The sequence below is a fragment of the Acinonyx jubatus genome, chromosome D3 (genome assembly GCF_027475565.1).
Source record: "Acinonyx jubatus isolate Ajub_Pintada_27869175 chromosome D3, VMU_Ajub_asm_v1.0, whole genome shotgun sequence".
Lineage (NCBI taxonomy): Eukaryota > Metazoa > Chordata > Mammalia > Carnivora > Felidae > Acinonyx > Acinonyx jubatus.
In genome coordinates, this window is record NC_069392.1 from 16504943 (window position 1) to 16523167 (window position 18225).

The 18225-nt window shown below is 46.7% G+C and overlaps 1 long non-coding RNA gene across 1 annotated transcript in view; it reads left to right on the plus strand.

Annotated features, from left to right (window-relative positions):
* LOC113595088 (uncharacterized) overlaps positions 1–11739 on the plus strand; it is a 27810-nt gene extending 16071 nt beyond the window's left edge. The window contains exons 2-3 of the long non-coding RNA XR_003415539.2: positions 3091–3176; positions 10374–11739. This is a non-coding gene — a long non-coding RNA (uncharacterized LOC113595088). The remainder of the gene's footprint in view (positions 1–3090; positions 3177–10373) is intronic.
* The last annotated feature ends 6486 nt before the right edge of the window (positions 11740–18225 follow it).

Consider the following 18225-nt stretch of genomic DNA (forward strand, 5'->3'; position numbering starts at 1 on the left):
GGGAAATAGAGGCACAGAAAAATGAAACAATGTGCCCAAGATTATGCAGCTAGTAAGTAGCAAAACCAGGAATTCAACCCAAGTGGCCTTATTTTAGGGGCGCCTGGGTGGCTCAGTCTGTTAAGTGTCCGACTTTGGCTCAGGTCATGATCTCACTGTCTGTGAGTTCGAGCCCCACATCGGGCTCTGTGCTGGCAGCTCGGAGCCTGGAGCCTGCTTCGGATTCTGTGTCTCCCTCTCCCTCTGCCCCTCTCCTAGCTCACATTCTGTCTCTCTCTCTCTCTCTCTCTCTCTCAAAAATAAATAAATATTAAAAATTAAAATAAATTTTATTGGGATATAATTTACATGTGATAAAAAAACAATAATGAAGTTCTAGAACATTTTTCTTCCCGCAAATTTTCTCATGCCCCTTTGCAGTCATTCCTCCTGAGCCCTGTTCTAGGCAATCCCGGATCTGCTTTGTGTCACTATTGATGGTTTTGTCTGTTTTGAAACTTCATATAAATGAAATGATACAGTATGTTCCCTTTTTTGTTTTTTAAGCTTATTTATTTATTTTTGAGAGAGAGACAGGGAGGGGGCAGAGAAAGAGAAGGAGAGAGAGAATCCCAAGCAGGCTCCATGCTGTCAGTGCAGAGCCCGGTGTATGGCTCCAACTCACAAACCATGAGATCATGACCTAAATTAAGAGTCTGAGGCTTAACCAACTGAGCCATCCAGGTGCCTCTTGTTTTTGTTTTATTTTGTTTTGTTTGTTTTGTTTTTTTGAGAGAGAGTGAGGGAGGAGGGGCAGAGGGAAAGGGAGACTCTTAAGCAGGCTCCACGCCTAGTGCAGAGTGCTTAATGGACTGAGCAACCCAGGTGCCCCAGTATGTTCCCTTCTTTTAAAAAAATGTTTATTTATTTATTTTGAGAGAGAGAGAGAAAGAGAGAAAGAGAGCAAGGGCAGGCAGGGGAAGGGCAGAGAGAGGGAGAGAGAGAGAATTCCAAGCGGGCTGCTTGCTGTCAGCACAGAGCCTGATGCCTCGGAACTCAATCCCACGAATGAACCGTGAGGTCATGACCTGAGCTAAAATCAAGGGTGAGCCACCCAAGTGCCCCTAAACACCTGCTGAAATTTTGATTAGGATTGCACTGACTCTGTAGCCTCAGTATGGGGAGAAGGGACATTTTATACATGAACATGGTATATCTCTTCATTTATTTATGTCTTTCCTGTCTTTCCATAAGATTTTGTAGTTTTTGGTGTACAAATCTTGCACGTGTTTTACGAACCGCATCCCTAAATCTTTTATTTTTTTGATACTATTAGAAATGTTTTCATACATTTCACTTTCCAATCATTCATTGCTAGTATAGAGAAATGCCTTTTTATATATTGATCCTGTATCCTTTCATCTTGCTAAATAACGTGATTAGTTCCAAGAGATTTCTTTCTTTTGTGAATTCCTAGGATATTCTACATGCATAATCATGTCATCTGCAAATAAACACAATTTAACTTCATCCTTTCCCCCATTTTTTTCTTCCCTTCTTGTCCTGGCTAAGGACCTCCAGTCCAACGTTGCAGAGAAGTGGTGAGAGCAGATATTTTTGCCTCGTTCCCAGTCTTAGGGATGACAGCGTTCAGACTTTCAGCATATGTTAGCTGTAGGTTTTAAAGATTAAAACAATTTTTTTTTAAAGTAATCTCTTCATGGGGCCCTTCATGGGGCTTGACCCTGAGATCAAGATTGCACGCTGGACAGCCTGAGCCAGCCAGGCCCCCCAGCTACAGGGGTTTTGAAAAATCCCTTCAACAGGTTGAAGAAGTCCTCTTTATTTCGACCCCGCTCACATTTGGTTTTGTTTTTATTTTTTAAATGTTTAGTTATTTAGAGAGACAGAGAGATAAATGATAAATGATAGTTATTGTTATTACTATTGTTATTACAGAGAGAGAGCATGAGCGCAAGCACAGGAGAGGTAGAGAGAGAGGGAGAGGGAATCCCAAGCAGGCTCCATGCTGACAGAGCAGAGCCTGATGCAGGGCTTGATCTCATGAACCATGAGATCATGACCTGAGCGGAAGTCAAGAGTGGGACACTTAGCCGACTGAGCCACCCAGACACCCCAGTTTGTTTTTGTTTTTAAATCATGAATAGGTGTCAATTTTATCAAATGTTTTCTCACATCCATTGACATGACCATGAAGTGGACCCATATATGTCCTTTTAAAAAGAAAATTGGGGTAAGATTCATATAACATACAATTAACCATTTTTATTTTTTAAGTTCATTTATTTATTCTGAGCTGGGGGGGGGGGGAGAGATAGAATCCTAAGCAGGCTCTGTGCTGTCAGCACAGAGCCCGATGAGGGGCTCGATCTCACGAACCATGAGATCATGATCTGAGCCCTGAGCCAAAACCAAGAGTCGGACACTTAACGAACTGAGCCACCCAGGCGCCCCAGAATTAACCATTTTCAAAGTGAATAATTCAGTGGCATTGCACAGCCACCACCTCTATCCAGTTCCAAAAACACCTTTTATCACCCCAAAAGGAGACCTTGCACCCCATTAAGAAGTTACTTCCCATTCTCCCTCACAGCTCCTGGCAGCCATCAATTTGCATTCTTTCTCTATGGATTTACCTATTCTGGATGCTTCATATAAATGGAGTTGTGCAGTATGTGACCTTACACATCTGGCTTCTTTCACTTAGCATAACGTTTTTGAGGTTGATTAACACTATAGCATGTGTTAAGTACTTTATTCCTTTTTATGGAGGAATAGTATTTCATTGTATGGACATAACACAATTTCTTTACCCAGATATATGCTTTTTTTTTAAGTTCATTTATTTATTTTGATAGGGTGAGCATGGGAGGGGCAGAGAGAGAGGGAGAGAGAGAGAGAGAGAGAGGGAATCCCAAGCAGGCTCTGCACTGTCAGCTGAGAGCCCTAGGTGAGGTTTGAACCCATGAACTGTGAGATCATGACCTGAGTCAAAATCAAGAGCCGGATGCTTAATTGACTGAGCCACCCAGGCGCCCCTACCCAGATATATTCTTAACCACTATTTGATGCTGTCTTTCCATGTGCCAGGTGCTGTCTTTAGCTCTACAGATACAGCAGAGAACAAAGGAGAATTGGCCTTGCCCAAGTGGAGCTAAAGTCTCTTCTGGAACCTGGTATGTTCTCTGTCCATTTCTGATCACATTGGAGGCCCCATATGTTCCTGCTCATTCCTCTCCATAGCTCCAGTGTCTAGCCCGCTGCTCTTAGCTGACCAGATAGGTTTTAATCTGGGAAGGCTTCATGGAGGAAGAGGCTTTTGAGCGGAGCCTTGAAGTTTGAGGAGATGAACAGTTTCCTTGAGCCGACAGTGATTAATAACAATATCATTTATCAAGCACAGAGTATGTGTCACACACACTCTAATGAACACGTTAATTTCCCCAGGAGCAGGTAGCTAGTGAGGGGCAGAGGAGAGTTTGGCTTTGAACCAGGACTCACACCCCTAATGACTGCCTTGTACTGACTGCCTTTCCAAGCCTGGTTCCAGATTGGGGTTGGGGGTTTCTCTTCTCTGTATTCTATCTCCCCTGTCTTTCTTCTGGGGACATCTGGATGGGACTAGAGAGTGGGCAAGTCTGGACTTGGGGCACCCCAAATCCTGGAAAGGACTCTTCAGATCTTACCCTTCCGGGTCCTTTGGACTTAGCCGAGCCCCGGACCTCCGGGGGACCCTTCTGTCCTTTGCGGCACCCTTTCCTCCCCCAGCCTCCCCTCTTCTCCTTCCTTAGCCCCTCTAGCTCTTTGGGCTGTGCTGGAGTCTGTGGGGAAAGGAGCAGGATTTCGGCTAAATATAAACCAGGCTGTTCCAGTTTCCAAATAGAACAAAGGAGCAGGGTGTTAAGTTGATTTTTATAAATAAAGAGAGAGGGAGTGAGAGAATATTTTTTCGAGATGTTTAATAAAATCGCCTGTGAGAGGCAGGAAAATCACTGGGCTGCAGTGGGAGGGTTTGGAGGGGGAAGGGGTGAGGGAGGGTGGGGACTACTTTCTCCTTCCTGCTATGATGCTTGCCAGTGTCCTTGTCCTTTTCCTGGGACCAGGGAGAGCCGATGGGGTCAAGGGGGTTGAGAGGCAGGGGAGGGACACGAGGGTCCCTGGGTGGTGGAGGAAGACAAGGAAGGCTCAGAATCATAACAGTTACTGCGTATCGAGCACCCACTGTATGCCAGGCCCTGTGTAGATGATGCATCATCTCACCAAATGCGCACAAGTGCACAAACTTGGGATGCTCGTCATTAGGCGCCCTGTGATCTAGCCCCTGCCTACCTCTCTGACCTCATCTCCTCGCCCTGTCCCCCTGGCTCACTTCACTCCCACCATGCTGGCTCCGACACAAAACCCACTCCCTTCCTGAGGCCCATATGCCTCCTCTCCCCTCTGCCTTGAGGTCTCCCAGCCAGCTCCTTCTCATTATTCAGAAGAATCACCATCACCTCTTCCCAGACCACCTTATCTGATGATAGAGAGAGAGCTCACCCTCACCCCCACCTCAGTTATGAGTGCATTGCCTGGTTTCATTGTCTTCATTCACACGTCACTTCTGAAATCGTTTGCTTATGCCTCTCCTCTACTCGGCCAGAACGAAAGCCCCCATGAAGACAGAGGTTCTGTCTCTCTCATCCACGGCTCCAGCACCAGGAGCCACAGCAGAGCCTGGTCCATGGTTGACGTTGCTGGGTATGCATTTGCTGAATGAATGGATAAGTGAATGAGGCTCAGAGAGGTAAAGTGACTTGCTTGAGCTCACACAGCAGGGAATGACAGAGCCAGAAGGGAGCCCAGATTTGTCTGACTCCCAAATGCATGCCCTTTCTACTACTTTACAAGGCTTTCAGCATGGAGGAAGAAGGGACTTACAGGGATGTCTCTGGAACCTGGGATTTGCCGGGGGGGGGGGGTGGGGGAGGGTGACCAGACACAATCCTGTAGGATCAAAGTGGGGGTGTCAATGAAGCCAAATTATCACTATTCCCTTCGTCTTTTTTTAAGTTTATTTACTTATTTTGAAAGAGAGAGAGAGCAAAGGAGGGGCAGAGAGAGAGAGGGAGAGAGAGAATCCCAAGGAGGCTCTGCACTAACAGCCCTGCCGACACGGGGGCTCGATCTCACGAATCATGGGATCGTGACCTGAGCTGAAATCAAGAGCCACACGCTTAACTGACTGAGCCATCCAGGTGCCCCCCATCACCTTCCTCTTTAAACAATGTGGGTGACATATAAAAATTATTAAACAGATCTTTGGCGAAGCTGTTAGTAGAGAGAGTTTCACTCAATATCACCCAGAGGAGAGCTAGTCTAAGCTTTGGGGGGTGGGATGGCAGAGAGCTTCTCAGCTCAGGAAAGTGGAAGGGATGTCAGAGGAAGCAGAGATGTTTTGCACCCCCACCTGCCTGCTCCCCTCCCCCCCCCCAACAGCGGTATGCAGATATGGGGTGGGCTAGGAACACGTGGCCACCTGCACCCACCACACCCCCCGCCCCGGCCCTCACCAGGCTATGCCTTTCTGCTGACACCAGATTCCGCCTCACCTGGCATCGGCACCGTGCAGCTTGGACAGTCACACAGCTCTCTCTCTGAGTCTCAGTTCCTTCCTCCGTAAGATGGAGATGGTGCAATGTGTTACGAGTATGAGGGATCCTGCAACATAAGTCAGGAACCGAACTTCAAACACATGGTAGATACGCCGCAGAATGACTGAAGCTGCCATTTTCTTACTTATCATTACCTTTCTCTGGATTCCAATCTAGTCGAGCACAGGGACTATCATTCCATTAACTGAAGAGCTACTATATGCCAGCTTCTGGGTGAAGTGCTCTAGGTGGGGTATCTTGGTGAATCCCCATACTACTTCCACGAAGTAAGTACTGTCATGATTAGCGTCATCATACTACCATAATATCCTATTATTATCATAATACTATTATTACTATGAATGAGGAAAATGGGGCACCCAAGGGGGAAGTGACTTGCCTAAGGTCACACAGTCAGAAAAGAGAGCACTGGGCCTGAAATCCATGTGGGCTCCAGATCTTGGGTGTTTCAACATCATGCGATCCTGCCCCTCGGAACTAAGGAACCAGTGGGCTTCCTAGTGCCCCAGGAGGTACAACCTGGGGTAAGTGGGGAGTGACAGGGTCAGAGGGGGTCCTGGTGAGAAGCAGAGGCCTGGCCTTGACGAAGAGGCCAGTGAGGGAGCCGGGGGTGGGGTGGTGGGGTTAGGGAGTGATGTTGCAGTTTGAGGGGCTGTGGCTCCAAGCTTCTGACTCACTCAGAGCAGCTCGATTCGCAGCGCAGGAGATGCTATTTATAACCCGCAGGTTCTAGCAGCCTCTGGAGCATGGAGCCTTGCAGCTACCTGGGGCCCCTCTGCCCAGGCTGCAGGGCCAGGCGGGGAAGGCAAGTGGTGGGGGGAAGGCCACCAGCTGAGTCTCCTTTCTCTTTGCTCTGGACTCTCTAGTCAGCACAAAATGCACACGCAAGTGCCCCGTGGCTCACTCTGGGGCTGTCCGGCTTGTCACCAGCAGAGTGCCTGGCACCTAGGACATGGCTGAGTGAGTGAATGAAGAGCAGCAGCTCTAGGCTTTTTTATTGGGTCAGATCGTGTCATTTCTCTGCCCCAAACTCTCCAGTGGTTTTTCATCCGGAGTAAAAGCTAAAGTCCTCCTGGTGGCCTACAAAGCTCAGACACCATCTGGATCCTGCTTCCCCTGACTTCCTACCCTCTCTCACACTTACTTCACTCCAGAAGCCTCTTTGCTGCTCCTAGGAACACACTAGGTATGTTCCTGCCTTGGGGCCACCATTCTCTTTCCTCCTTTTGGGACGCTCTTCCCCCAGAGACCAGCGTGTCTCCCTCCCTCACCTCTTTCAGGCCTTTTTTTTTTTTTTAATTTTTTTTTAATGTTTATTTATTTTTGAGACAGAGAGAGACAGAGCATGAACGGGGGAGGGTCAGAGAGAGAGAGAGAGACACAGAATCTGAAAGAGGCTCCAGGCTCTGGGCTGTCAGCACAGAGCCCGACGTGGGGCTCGAATTCACAGACTGCGAGATCATGACCTGAGCCGAAGTCGGCCGCTTAACTGACTGAGCCACCCAGGTGCCCCTTCAGGTCTTTGCTTAAATGCCAACTTCTTGTGAGGCCTTCCCTGACCATTCTACTTAAAACAGCCCAGGGGCGCTTGGGTAGCTCAGTCGGTTGAGCATCCGACTTCAGCTCAGGTCATGATCTCACAGCCTGTGGGTTCGAGCCCCGCGTCGGGCTCTGTGCTGACGCCTTGGAGCCTGGAACCTGCTTCGGATTCTGTGTCTCCCTTTCTCTCTGCCCCTCCCCGACTCATGCTCTGTCTCTCTCCATCTCTCAAAAATGAATAAACATTAACAAAAAAATTAAAAAAAAAAACTGAGCCCGTGCAATACATTCCTTATTGTTTCTCTGCTCATGTTTTTTCTCCATGACAGTTCCATTATCTAACATACTACATGTATGACTAGTTTATCCTTTCATTGTCTCTCTCCTTCTAACAGAATGTCCATTGCAGAGGGTAGGAATTGTTGTCTGTTTTGATCGCTGCCTCACACCTAGTGTCAGGAACAGTGCCTGGTGCATATATAGTGCTCAAAACATTTTTGTTGACTGCATGGGTTCACTGAGATTTTCTTGGATTTGCTGGGTGAGCTTGGGCAGCTAACTTCACCTCTCTGGGCCTCGGTCTATTGGACTCAGTGGCCTCCCAGTTTGGACAGTCCTAGGGCTCTATCCCTTCAGCCTGGCTCCTGAGGATTCTTTTCAGAATACTTGCTAAAAGGAGAGCTGCCCAAGGCCTGGCTTGATATTTTTCTCCCAGACTCGACTTTTCCGTGCAAAGTGTTCAAGCCTGGGAGCGGGTGTGTGCCAGCACTCTCGTATCTGTTAGGGGTTCTGAGCAGATGCCTTTGTGTGAATGAGCCTCAACATGTATTTGGGAACCTGGCTGAGATAGGACATTCCAGAAAAATGTCAGCACAGGTCCTAATCCTGTCTTCCTGCTTCTTTTTGGTTTCAATGGAGCAGAAAGTAGAAATTTCCAAGGGCATGGCAGACCCTTCTTGAGTCAACTGATAGAAACACCTGCTTCTCTGGAGATGCAAGGAAGAGGCTTGTTGACTGTGAATCCCTATACCTGTAACAGGCTGTTTCCACTTCCCCAGGACCAGCTGTGAGAAACCCACAGTAGAGCTTCCCACCTTCCGATGAGGGAAGCCCACAGAACTGCAAGCTTCAATGGGGATGCCAGGCCCATTTTTAGATCTCATCTGTTCTTAATGGGAGATGGGTCCAAACTCTCCCAGGTTTCTAGAATAATCTCTGGCAGGTCTTCCTCCCTCAGCTCCTCAGGTCTCGGCTCAAATGCCAACTGCTCATGAGGCCTTCCCTGACCATTCTACTTAAACCTGTGCCCATGCAATACATTCCTTATTCCCTTTCCCTGCTCAATTTTTTTTCATGACACTTGCCATTATGTAACCTCCTGTATATATTCTTGATGGGCTTTGGAATTTATTAGCATCTCCTATTGTACACTATCTTTTAATGACATGATCTCTTCTGCTTTGGTACACCCCAGGCCTACCTAGTGCAGTACCTGGCATCTGGTAGGCATGACCAAATTTTTTTCTAGAAAAGTTAATTTTCAGGGCACCCAGGTGGCTCAGTCAGTTAAGCGCTGGACTCTTGACTTCGGCTCAGGTCACGATCCCCAGGTTTGTGAGTTAAAGCCCATGTCGGGCTCTGTGCTGACAGCTCGGAGTCTGCTTGGGAGTCTCTCTCTCTCTCTCTCTCTCTCCCCCTCTCCCTCTCCCCCCCCTCTGCCCCTCCCTTGCTGTTGCGTGCACTCTCTCAACATAAATAACCTTAAAAAAAGTTAATTTTCATAAGTAATGGCCAGAGGGCAATACTGTCATCTTACAGATGATGAAACTGAGGCTCAGTGGTGACATGACTTGCCCAAAGTCACACAGCCAGGGCATGAATCCCTGAGGTTCAACAGGGAAGGAGAGAGGGCATCCCTCCCTTTACTGTTGAAGGATGATCAAGGACATAAGAAGACTTGGTGTCTGGGAGACAGAAAATGGAGTTCAAATCCGAGGATTGTCATTAGACAAGTCCTTGGTTTTTGCCACACGAGCTTCAGTGTCTCCATCTGTAAAACGGACATATCAATCCCTACACTACACAAAGGCATTGGGAGTATTCAATGAGATATTTTAGCCCAGTGCCTGCTACTGGGCTATGCTCAATGCAACCCAACCCCACCTTGGCCTCCCAAGTGACCTCGCAAACCCCACTCCTAATTCTGCCAGCCCTCAAGCGGGCCAGGTTGAAATGCCCCAACATCTGTGCTAGGGAAGAGAGATCCCGTGAGGAACACTTCTCCGGCGCATGCGCAGCTTCTGCATCACGTGGCAGATACAAGTGGGCAGTTGTGAGGCGGGAGGAAGGTCATGACCCTGTTGGGATAAGTGGGGCCGTTTTGTTCTCACCTCAGCTAGAGGGTCCTGGAGCGACTGTAGGTCCGCTTGATGGGGAGAGAGAAAGCTAAGACCTTCTTGAACCTCAAAGGAGGTTCTTTTGGCCTTTCCGTTTTTGAGGGAGGCTTTGGCAGGCCCCTGGGGCGAAGGCAACCCCCTCCTAGGGAAATGGTAGATCTGGCCCCCATGAGGCTGGGCAGCCCCACTGGGCAACCCTTCCCCATTCGTTGCGACGGGGCACAAACGAGCGTTCAGCCCTTCTCTGGTGTTCGGCACTAGGGATGCAGTGACATAGGCCCAGCTGGGGGGACAGACATTCCCTGGGAAGTGTAAGCTGAGCAGAAACCAGAGGGATGAGTATGAGTTAGCCTGGAAAAGAAGGGAGAAGAAGAGGTTGCAGACAGATGTGGGAACGGAGGTCAAAGGCCTTCAAGTGGGAAGAAGCCTGGCTGGTGGAGAGAACTGAGGCGGGAGCAGTGACAGTGTAAAGAATTTTGGACTTGATCCTAAGCAGTGGGAAGCCAGCGAAGCTGAGGAGTAATATGATCTTTAGAGTCCCGCATTGAATGTTTTTGCTTTGCTTTCTTGTTAAAAAAAAAAAAAAAAGGATTTTGAATTCATACCTGCCATTCTAATTTTTTTTTTTTAGAAGTAGAAAATAAGGTAACAATGGAATACGTATATACCTCCAGGATTAAATATGCTAACAGATGCAAACTGCCTGGCATTCTATATGTGGTCTATAAATGGTACTTCCCTTATCTTTCCTCTAAATTCTATTCCACAATTTTTCCTATTCCAGGAGCACGGAAGGAGACCAATCTTCCCTACAGACCAAAGATAAATTTCTTTTGAAGTACTCTGGATGGACAAAAAATCTGTTCAAAAGATCAAAGGTGATTATTTTACCAAATTATTATTTGAAGAATACGCTCACCATGATCATACAACTATTTTTTGATTTATGGAAACACAATTGGTATTCAACTTTTTAGGAGTATGTTTAGCGTGTGAAACAGGAACAAATTGCACGAAGTGAGAGCCCACGTCTGTGTTGTTTCTCACTAAGATCAGCACCTTTCTGGCCACCTAGTAGGCTTTTGAATATCTGTGTGATTGATTTCAATGCTGGAATATGTTTTCTGTTAAATCTCAAGGGCATCAGTTCTGCAGTTCTGCCTCTGTAGTTGTTAACATGAATTTTGATGACACGAAAAAGCTTGTTCTCCGAATTATATTTAGCTCATACAAACTCTACTGCACAGTTATGTTGTAAAGAGGAATTAGGTTTTATCTTTAAGTTGTTATTATAGCCTTGTGAGAAGGTGAACATTGAGAGTAAGTACAAAGTAGTAGCATATCGTATTATTAATTTTGCTACTTTTTAAAAACACTGCGGTGCAGGGCCTAGAACAGGCTGACACATGTGGTACGTGTATCAGTCAGGGTCTGCATAAGAAACAGATGGCACACTCAAAATAGATAATTAGGGGAGGATTTAATAGAGACACTATATGCAAGGGTTGGTAAGGTGTAGGGAAACCATAAGGATAGTGTAGTATCCAAGAGGCTCGTAATAGCTGGGGTCTTTGTCATTTTTTTTTTTTTAATTTGTTTACTTATTTTGACAGAGACAGAGATGGCACGCGTGGGGGAGGGCAGAGAGAGACGGAGACAGAGAATCCCAAGCGGGGTCCGCGCCGACACAGGGCTCAAACCCACGAGACCAAACCAAGAGATCATGACCTGAAGCCAACACCAAGAGTCGGACGCTTAACCCACTGAGCCACCCAGGTGCCCCAGTCTTTATCATCTCTAGATCTGGAAGTTCAAAGGAGGGAGAAATGACAACCCAGGAAGAGAGGGCCACCTTGACAAGGAGCGGTGGTGAGCTATTATCAATAGCACAACCAACCCGTGGTGATCCAGCAGGGAGGGAACTGGGGGAATAAATACTTTGACCTCACCCTCCTTCTGCCCTCCACGCCTCTGCTGCTGCCTCCCATTGGCTGGAAGCTAAGAGGACTAAGGAGTGAGTTGATGTAGGATGGGTAGAAAAGTGGACCTGAAGGGGCAATTGGAAAATACCCGTTATAGAAGACTTCATTTCCTTGTTGAGTGAAGACTTGACGTTTAAATCTTTTAGTAAGACGTTTAAATATTTTAGTAAGAAAATGAAACCTTTGGGAATGGCACCTATGGCCGTAAGTTCAGGGTCATTCATTCATTCATTCATTCTTCTACTGACCATACTATAAAAAAGTATTGTGCTGGGCATTTTGAGAGAAGCCCAGCCATGGCAAAAGAATCCTAGACATGCAATGAATTTTCCTTCTCGATGCATGTATTTAAAAGAAATTATTATCAAAGTATAGTTGATATGCAATGTTATATTAGTTTTAGGTGCAACCGCATAGTGATTCAACAATTCTATACATTACTCAGTGCTCTCCAAGATGAGTGGAGTTTTACCATCTGTCACCATACAATGTTACTGACGCGTGTATTTTTAAGAACACATCCCCACTCTATCAAAGCACCTGTCTAGAGCTCTGAATAGTAAACACGACCCCACCGGTCTCAAAATTAGGTACTGCTCCCCCAGAAGCAAGTGAGTTCAGTTCAGGCAAAGCTCAAAGGTTCTGAATCTTGTGGCTGGCCACTGGCAACAGTTAAATTCCTTGCCATGTTGGTACCTAGGAGGTAGCTGAATAGTCATTTTTCAGGCAAGCAGAGTGGGATTTATCAGTGCAACTCTGGAAATTAGACTTGCTCTTATGAATGGAGTCAATTGTGGTCTCACATGGTCTGAATCTGTGAAATCGTGTCCCTCTTTAATGAGGTCCTCTCAGAGGAGGAGGGAACGGGTCTCCTTTAGTGACATGACTCTGACAAGCAAATCAATTCGTTCCATTTGTTTCCTCTTGGAAAACAGCAATCCTCAAGCGTTACATAATCTAATCTTCATGCCTCGCTGGTTTGTTCTGTCCTCCTGAGGAATTGGCAGATGGTGCCAATGCGGAGACCCGCGCACACGCCTCGCAAGCCTCATGGTAACGGGAGAGATGCTCACAGTGTCTGTCTCTTTGCTGTGGGGTCCCTTGCTGGCATTTGTTTCCCTGGATCGGTTTGCTCTTTAGCATTCCTCAGGCACCACTGGCTTCTTGCCTTGGGCTCTCATTCCAAGATTAATTGGAAATGCTGAAAGCAGATAAAAAGAGAACAGAAAGTGAAGTTGAAAGGGCAGAGAATTTGCCAGATCTTTTCTAAAAGCCCTTCTCCATTAAAGGCTGAGCGTCTTTGGGGTTTTAGCTCCAGACCTTCCTCATCCAGCCTGGTCCCAGTATACATCTTTGTTGCTGGGTTACACATAGCCCGGGGACAGGACGGGGCTGTGTCAGTTCTGGGGGAGCAGAGCTCTGCTTCATAAGGTGTCTCAATTTCTCTCTTTCCCAGTGACTCATTTACCAGCAGGAATGATTGTTCTCCAGACAGGGCAGTTGCCTAGAACCCACCTTTAGGTCAGTGATGTCAGCCTCGCTAAAGGAAAATTATCTCAGAACTCTGTAAGGCGAGGGGCCTCCCGTCAAGGTCCTGCCGGCCAGAACCGCGATGTTTAGATGTCCGGGCAAAGATGTTGCCTGTACATCTCATCTGCAAACTGGGAAACGGCAGCTTCCGAGAAGGCAGGTGGCTTCTCAGACATCCTGCGGTGGGGATGGTTCTGCTGATGCTCAGGACCAGAAATCAGCTGATGGGTGCTGGTGGTGCCTTTCAATTGTTAAAATACTGAAATACTTCCACATGAGTTGGTAAATAGTTCCATCTGTGAGCTCCCAGTGCCTCCCATCCCTCTGCTCATACTTAAGTCTGTTGAGAGGGTCTTACTTCAGGTAATTTTATGAGTAGCCCGGCCATTCCCCGCAGCAAGGTGAGCTTTCTTTGCTGAACCCACTTTGTTTCCAACCTTGCGGTCCGGGGAGGTCTGCTCGGTGTGGGACCGGGCACAATTCCAAGTGCCACAGATGTAACCGCCCTGCTCACAGACTGCACTGTTGGCCGACTCTGATTTTGGATGAAACCTCCAGGCAATTAAAACATAGAACCCTCCTGCCTGTGGCAAAAACATGCCGGGTCCTTAAAGGTCACATGTACTTCTGTGCTGGCTGGTCACTCAGGACCCAGGTTCTATATACGAACAACAGAAATGATCTGTCTGAAAGGGAAAACCAAACCATGCAGAATCATCTTTCAATTCCATTTCCACCCCCTCCGCTGAGTCCAAGCACAGGAGACTCGTCTCTATAAAAACAGCAATGCTTTGCTTCTTTTGATTTGTTACTCCTTCACTAAGTATTAGGTGAACACCTGTAATGTGGCAGTTCCTGTGCTAAGTGCTGGATATCCCGGAGTGACGAAATCAGGCCTGTCTCTGCTTTCATGGAACATACAGTCTAGTGGGAGAGACAGATAATAAAGGAGGCCATGTGGCTGGAGTGTTGTTAGGTCACCCGAACACGGGTTGCATTTCAGCTAATGGAAACTGCATGGATGTAATGGTAACTTCCAGTGTGTTGTATACTGATGGTATATATCTTCACCAATTGAGTATAGGGGTGTGTGGTACTGTATTAAAGGAGTAAGGCATTGAGGGTGGGAGTGCGGAGTGATCACTCCTGCATCCAATCAAGATCTCAGAGAGGCTAAGAACTGCTCTGGATTAAGGAAGGAAAGTGAGGGGCGCCTGGGTGGCTCAGTCGGTTGAGCGTCCGACTTCAGCTCAGGTCATGATCCAACGGTCTGTGGGTTCGAGCCCCGCGTCAGGCTCTGTGCTGACAGCTCAGAGGCTGGAGAATGCTTCACATTCTGTGTCACCCTCCCCAACTCGCTCGCTCTCTCTCTCTCTCTCTCTCAAACATTAAAAAAAAAAAAAAAAGAAGGAAAGCGAGGAGCATTCTGAATGAGACTGATGGGGATGATATGTTCTAACATTTGGAGATCCGATATGCTGTTCTTAGAAGAAGATGGTAACCAGTTGTGGAATGAATTAAGTCACAGCACAGGGAATACAGTCAGTGGTACTGTAATGACATTGTCTGGTGACAGATGGCAGCTACACTGGTGATGAGCCCCGCATAACGTATAGAGTTGTCAAATCCCTACGTTGTACACCTGAAACTACTGTAACATAGGGTGTAACTGTACTTCAATAATAATAACAAAAAAGATGGTAACTCCTCACCAGTCATCCATAGGGGACCGAATTTCCCTGCTCTATACTTTCTCTCTCCTTTGCCCTTGAAACCAGGAAACAAATACAGAACTTGCTAGTAGGATGAGTGGTACCAACTGCCCCCACAAAACCGTGGCGAGCAAATGGCCTACATAGGAATCAGCTCGTGACAACCTTGGCCTCATGTCAGAGGCTCTTACTGACTGAGTTTAGCTGCTATTATTTTGAAAAATCATAACTCACATCCCTAAGACAGTCCAGTAGTTGGCTCTATTTGTCGGTATTATTTTTGCTCTGCCTGTCTTGCTTGTCTGATTTGTCTTTTTATTGAGTTATAATGTGTACACGGAGCAGTCTTCCATGCACAGTGCGGTTTTGGCACATGCATATATGCCTGTAACCCACATCTCTTTTCATTTTATTTTAAAAATCTTGGAATCCTCTTAAGTGATGAACATTTGGGTCCAAAGGCAGATTTCCACAAAGGAATCCCCTATTCAGTCCACTGACTGCCCCTTCCCCACCAAAAAAAAAAAAAACAAAAAAACAAAAAAACAAAAAAAACCCCCAAAACCCAAAATCTCATCCAATCCTTTCCTGAGTTCTCCAATCACCATAGAGGACTTAAAGCCATAAGAACATTTTGTAATCCCAGCTTTCTGAAACCTAACAGAGAGATTTTGTCATCTGAAAACAAGGGAGAGATTAAGTGCGGAATCTGATTCTGAAAACAGCAGAAAGGAGTGAGCTAGACGGGAAACGTCATGGAGAATTAATTTAAGCACCACTGTGCAAAGGCTCCACAGCCTTTTTCTAGACTCTAAATATGACACACCGTCCTGGTCAGGAAAGTACAGTTTTTTTTAGAGGAGTTTGCTACAGGGACATGACGTTATCAGAGTGACAGGTGTTAAATGAGAGACCCAGGTACATTTTTAAGAATTTTGCCCTGGGGCGCCTGGGTGGCTCAGTTGGTTAAGTGACCGACTTGAGCTCAGCTCATGATCTCACAGTTCGTGAGTTCGAGCCCCACATTGGGCTCTGTGCTGACAGCTCAGAGCCTAGAGACTGCTTCAGATTCTGTGTCTCCCCCTCTCTCTGCCCCTCCCTCCTCGTGCTCTCTCAGAAATAAATAAACGTTAAGAAACTAAAAAAAGAAAAGAATTTTGCCTTTCACCCTGCCTGACTCCTTCTGAATGGATTCTCTTAGAAATTAGACATACAGACAGCTACACACACTTTTCTCTCTAGACTGGTGCCGTGGTCTCGGACGTATTATCTCTATTTAACTGCCCTCGTATGCTAGGATGTTTTTCCAGTGCTCCAAAGCAGCTATCCTTTTGCAGAACTTTGGCCAAGGGTTATAGAGTCAAATAATATTACAACATATAATTATTTAATAATTACAATCTGTAAAACACTTAAGGGCAAGTGAGAAATTTTATGTGGAAATGCTCTTAAAGCTATAAAGGGTATATATGTATATATATAATCCATATGGATTATTTAAAAATTATTTCTACATGGCAGGATCCTTTGCAGTAACTATATTCCCATTATATCTCACAATCAGAAAGGCAAGCCATTCTCATTTTCCACATGCAGAACTTTCCCTCTCTTTATGATGGTACTTCTGAAATATTTCCTGAATCTGACCCAGCCTCTACATTTAGTCCTCTTTTATTTTTATGTTTATTTGAGAGAGAGACAGAGTGTGAGCAGGGAATGGCAGAGAGAGAGAGAGAGAGAGAGAGAGAGAGAGAGAGAGAGAGAGAGAGAGACAGAACCCAAAGCAGGCTCCAGGCTCAGAGCTGTCAGTACAGAGCCCGATGTGGGGCTCGAACTCACAAACTGTGAGATCATGACCTGAGCTGAAGTTGGATGCTCAACCGACTGAGCCACCCAGGTGCCCCGCTACATTTAGTTCTTATTACCTCCCCACCAGACCTAAAATCCATAAAGAAAGGCAGGATGGTCATTTGTTTACTGCTCTCTTCCTGATGCATAGTGTACATGGTGGGCACTTGCTCATTTTTGTGAAATGAATGAACCGCATTTCCTAAGGTCCTTCCAGTCTACACCATAATGCATCAGAACACAGTTCTGCCTGTGTTTGGTACCTACTTGCAAAGCCTTCCAGGCCTCTCTACTGTTGATAGAATAAAGGACTTTCTCCTGAATGATGTCACATTCAAATTCCTTCCCAGTCTTGTTCCAACCACTTTTCTGGGCTTTCTTCCTTGTCCACCACCCTCCCCCCCACCCGCCGAATGATTCCAAAACACACTGTGCAGCCTCATGCTCCCAAGGCTTCACGTAAGCTGTTCCCCCTGCCTGCAATGACCTTCCTTTTACATCTGGTGGAATTTCACTTCTCCAAACACGGCTCAAATGTCACCTTCTCCAACGCCTTCCCCATCCCCCCTGAAGGTGCTGCTTAACCCAGCCTGTCTTTCCCTTATTGCCTGTTTCCCATTACATTATAGTGGCTTTCATTCTCTCTTGATTTTCCTGTGAATTCCTTGAGAGCAGGGACTGAATCTTACCGTCATTCTTTAAATATCTCCCAAATCTGACCGCTGCTCACCCCTTGCCCCCAATCACTCTAGCTAAACCGCCACCTTCTCCCACCTGTTCCGCGTGATAGCACCTGACTGGATCCATGTTGCCAGACTGCCGTCCAACAGGGGACCTGCCACGAAGCAGCCAATGATCCTTTATAACAATGTAAACAACCACATGCCACTCCTCTACCACAAGCCTGCAGGCCTGCTGGCTTCCCTTCACACTTAGAAAAAACCCAAACTCCTTGGCTGTCTGGCCCTTTCTCTCTAATTTCACCTGTACCACCCTCCCCCTTGTTCACTCCAGCTCCATTTGCCTCTTTGCTTCTTCTCGAACATGCCAAGCTGTTCTCTCCCTGGGACTTTTGAATCATCTCCCCTCTGCCAGGAAAGCTCTTCCCCTGGGTATATACGTGGCTTGCTCCCTTACTTCCTTGTGGTCCCTGCTCAAATGTCCCCACCTCAGAGAGGTCCCCCGTAATCACTGTCCAAGAGAACCTCCTCCATTAAGCCCTTCTCTCCTACCTGCTTTATTTCTTTTCACAGCACTAAATGCCACCAGTGTGTCACCATCAACTTTCCATGCATTTCTATGGTTCACTTGTCACTGAGGATAGAGACTGTTTTGTTTAGCACCGTGTCTCTGATACCGAGAACAGTGCCCAGCAAATAACAGGCACTCAAGTGTTTGTTGAATACGTGGATGAATCTTGGTATATCAGGTGCCTAGCACAGTGCCCGGTTCTAGAAATCTTTAAGTGAACGAACAAATCAGCAAATTTTACAAATGAAATGGAACCTTGGCATATATCCAGGATTCCCCAGGATCTGAGTGCAAGTGTTTTATCCACTGGCTC